Source organism: Triticum aestivum, chromosome 3A, assembly GCF_018294505.1.
Source record: "Triticum aestivum cultivar Chinese Spring chromosome 3A, IWGSC CS RefSeq v2.1, whole genome shotgun sequence".
NCBI classification, from domain to species: Eukaryota; Viridiplantae; Streptophyta; class Magnoliopsida; order Poales; family Poaceae; genus Triticum; species Triticum aestivum.
The window spans coordinates 439,373,218-439,378,052 of record NC_057800.1 but is presented as its reverse complement, the minus strand read 5'-3'; positions in this window follow the sequence as shown (position 1 = coordinate 439,378,052).

Sequence of the window (4,835 nt, the reverse complement as noted above, 5' to 3'; positions counted from 1 at the left end):
CGGCGGCTTGCGGCGGCGGGTGGCGCGAGCAGGCGGCGGGGCGGTTTGGGCTCCAAGGGGGGAGGGGGCGAGGCGCGGCTTATAAGGAGGGGGCGGCAACTTGGGGAAGGGGGCAAGGCGCGGGAGTCCCGGCCGGACTCCGCTTCGCGGCGGCGGCGGCGCTCTCGGTCTCCTAAGCGGAGACGAGGCGCGGGCGGCTTGGGCCGGCTCAGCTGGGCTGCGGCCCAGTCGGGCGCTAGAACTTTTTTTAAAATAATTCTACCAAACTAAAAAGAGTCCTAGAAAATAAAATAAAAATCTAAAAATGCCAAAACAAAATTTTATCGTCTAAATAAAATATTTAGAACATGATGAACATTTTCTTGGCCCTAAAATGCAACTTTGAAAAACGTGCAATTTTTCTAATTCAAATAATATAGCAATAAACTCCAAATAAAATCAAATATTTGATTTTTAATATTTTCCCTCCAATATTTCATTTATTTTGGAGAAGTCATATTATCTCCTCTCATATATTTAATATGAAATATTTTCGGAGAGAAAAATAATTAAAACCAAAAATCCTCGTTTCGATATTTGGTAAAACCCAAATATGAAAAGAGGGAAATCTCCAAGTCTCTGTGAGGGTCCTTGAGTTGCTTAGGATTTCGAGGATCGCGAAATGAAATGCTGTAAAATATGATATGCATGGATGATCTATGTATAACATTCCAAATTGAAAATTTGGGATGTTACAAACCTACCCCCATTAAGATGAATCTTGCCCTCGAGATTCGGGTTGGCTAGAGAATAGGTGTGGGTGGTCTTTGCGAAGATCATCCTCTCGTTCCTAGGTGGCTTCATCCTCGGTATGGTGGATCCACTGAACTTTGCAAAACTTAATAACCTTGCAGCGGGTGACTCGGCTGGCAAATTTGAGAATCCTGACTAGCTTCTCCTCATAGGTCAAATCACTGTCCAACTGAATCGCCTCCAAGGGTACTGTATCTCTTAACGGTATATCGGCCATCTCGGCATGACACTTCTTCAGCTGTGAAACATGAAATACATCATGGACTCCTGACAGTCCTTCAGGTAACTCCAACTTGTAGGCAACTTCTCCCATACGTTCCATAATTCGATACGGTTCTACAAATCTCGGGGCTAAATTTCCCTTAACTCCAAAACGTTTCACTCCTTGCAGGGGTAACACTCGCAGATATGCTCTATCTCCAATTTCATAGGTTTTTTCCTTGCGTTTCGAATCTGCATAACTCTTCTGCCTGGACTCAACTATCTTCAGTCTATCTCTGATCAACTTAACTTTCTCTTCAGACTCTTTAATCAAATCTGGTCCAAACAACTGTTAGTTTCCGACTTCATCCCACATCAACGGTGTTCTACACCTTTGTCCATACAGGGCTTTGAACGGTGCCATTTTCAAACTGGCTTGGTAGCTATTGTTGTATGAGAACTCTACGTATGGAAAATTGTCATCCCAACTAGATCCATAATCTAGTGTACAGACTCTTAACATATCCTCCAGAATCTGGTTAACTCTGTCGGTCTGTCCGTCGGTCTGCGAGTGGAATGTTGTACTGAACTCCAACCTTGTCCCGACAGTTTTGGTGCAACTGATGCCAAAACTTTGAAGTAAACTGTGTCCCTCTATCTGATATGATGGTCCTCCGAACTCCATGCAGACATACGATCCTGGTCATATATATCTTGGCCAACTTTGCACTTGTATAGGTGGTTTTCACTGGGATAAAGTGAGCTACTTTGGTCAAGCGATCCACTACTACCCATATAGAATCATATCCTGATTTGGTCCTGGGTAATCCGGTGATAAAATCCGTGCCAAGTTTATCCCATTTCCATTCGGGTATCGACATAGGCTGTAACAATCCTGCTGGCTTTTGATGCTCAACCTTTACTCTCTGACATACATCACTTACGACTACATACTCGGAAATATCCTTCTTCATACTAGTCCACCAGAAACGCTCCTTCAAATCCAAATACATCTTGGTGTTTCTGGGGTGTATCGAGTATGGTGAGTCATGAGCCTCTTGTAGTATTAACTTCCAGATCTCTGTGTTATTCGACACATAAACACGGTCCTCGAACCATAAGGTGTCGTGCTCATCCTCATGAAAACCTTTGGCCTTTCCTTTGATCATTCTTTCTTTTATCTCGGCAATCTCTTTGTCATCCTTCTGAGCTTCTCGAATCTTTCCTAACAATGTAGACTGTACCTCCATTGTTGCCACAAAACCTCTAGGAACAATCTCCAATCAAAGTTCCCTGAGATCCTCTGCTAACTCCTTCGGCAATCCCGTGCTCACTAGGGTATTAGCATAACTCTTACGTCTCAAGGCATCTGCTACGACATTGGCCTTGCCTAGATGATAGTGAAGCTTCATGTCATAATCCTTTATAAGTTCCAACCATCTCCTCTGCCTAAGGTTTAGCTCCTTCTGCGTGAAAATGTACTTCAGACTCTTATGATCCGTGTACACATCACAATGATTTCCAATAAGGTAATGCCTCCAGGTCTTCAACGCATGCACTACGGCAGCCAACTCCAAATCATGCGTGGCATAATTCAACTCATGTGGTTTCAGTTGTCGCGAGGCATACGAAACAACCTTTCTGTCCTGCATAAGCACACTTCCAAGTCCTAGGCGAGAGGCATCGCAATACACTTGAAACTCCTTGCGTATATCCAGCAGAATCAACACTGGGGTTGTAGTCAAACGTTTCTTTAAATCCTGAAAACTTGCTTCACATTCTTCTGTCCATTTAAATTTGGTATCCCTCTTCAATAACTCCGTCATTGGCTTCGCAATTTTGGAAAAATTCTCAATGGATCTTCGATAGTATCCTGCGAGTCCAAGAAAACCGCGGATCTCGCTAACTGAAGTGGGTGCCAACCATTCAGTGACTGACTGAACCTTGGTAGGATCTACTGCTACACCTTCTCCTGATATAACATGTCCAAGGAATCCAACTTCCTTCAGCCAAAACTCGCATTTGCTAAACTTAGAATACGACTGATGTTCCCTGAGTTTCTCGAGAACTAAGCGCAAATGCTCTTCGTGCTCCTCCTCGTTCTTCGAGTATACCATTATATCATCAATGAACACCACAACAAACTTATCCAAATATTCCATGAACACTTTGTTCATCATGCTCATGAAGTAGGCAGGGGCGTTAGTCAGTCCAAACGACATGACCGTATATTCATACAACCCGTACCGTGTGGTGAATGCTGTCTTTAGTATGTCCTTCTCTCGTATCTTCAGTTGGTGATATCCTGATCGCAAATAGATCTTTGAAAACACCTTAGCTCCTTGCAACTGGTCGAATAAATCATTGATCATCGGCAGTGGGTATTTGTTCTTGATTGTCACCCCATTTAACGCACGATAATCAACAATCATTCTTAAAGACTTATCCTTCTTCTCGACCGAAAGCACTTGGGCTCCCCATGGTGATGAGCTCCGTCGAATGTAACCTTTATCCAATAACTCCTTGATCTGTTTCTTAATCTCCTCCGGATCATTTGCGGGCATCCGATATGGTCTCTTTGATATAGGCCCAATGCCTAGCAATAGCTCTATCAAAAACTCGATGTCTCGATCCGGTGGCATGCCTGGTAACTCCTCTAGAAAAACATCCGGGTAATCCTTCACTACAGGAACTTCCTCCTGAACAACTCCCGTGAGGGTATTAACTTGGCTACTTCTTGGCGCATGCCTAGATACATACTTGTTCCTTTTTCCCTGCGGGGTGGTGAGACAAATTGACTTACTAACATAGTCAATGCTTCCTCCATACGTTGACATCCAGTCCATTCCTAATATCACATCCAATCCTTGTGACTCCAAGATTATTAGGTCGGACGGAAAAACATGGCTACCAATGGTTAAGGGTATCTGGTCGCACCATCGACTAGCCATATACTCTGCTCCAGGTGAACTCACTAACAGATGGGTCCTAAGGGTTTGGGTTGGTAGTTTAAACTTATCCACGAATTCCCTTGATATGTATGAATGTGATGCACCAGTATCAAAAAGAACAAGGGCGGTAAAAGACTTTACCAAAAACTTACCAATAACCGCGTCTGGCTGCTCTTCAACCTCCTCCATGTTGACGTGGTTTACTTGTCCTTTGTTGAATGGATTGGGGTTCTTTCCAGCGCTCCCATTGCCGCTTCCATTCTTTGCCTCAGGGAACTCCATGGCATAGTGTCCAGTCTTCCCGTACTTGAAACAAGTAACGTGGCTTAGGTCTCTCTTCGCGGGTGTGGCTAGATTCGAGCGGTTCTGATTGCTGCTTGCTCCATTCCCATTCCCATTCACATTCCTTGGGCCAGTATGGTTATGGTTATTTCCTCCATCATGGGTGTGGCCTCCATGGTTATTGAAAGTGTGTTATATCGACTAGAGGGGGTGAATAGGCGATTTTTATGAAAGTCTTCAAAACGTGGGAGTTATGAAGACAAACGATAGAAATAAACCTAATACCCTGCAGCGGAAGGTAGACTACACTAGGCAAGCCATAGTCAAGTATTCAATAGAGTGAAAGCACAATGACTAATAGAAGCAATGTAGTAAGGATCAGGTAGAAAGATATTGTGAAGCCAGACAGAACAGGTAGTCACTCAGTGAAGACAAAAGATAGTGCAAACATACAATGACTTCACAAGGAGTAACAATAAGTAAAGGGAAGGGAAGATGAAACCAGTGACTCATTCAAGACAATGATTTGTTGGACCAGTTCCAGTTGCTGTGACAACTGTACGTCCGGTTGGGGCGGCTAGGTATTTAAACCTTAGGACACACAGTCCC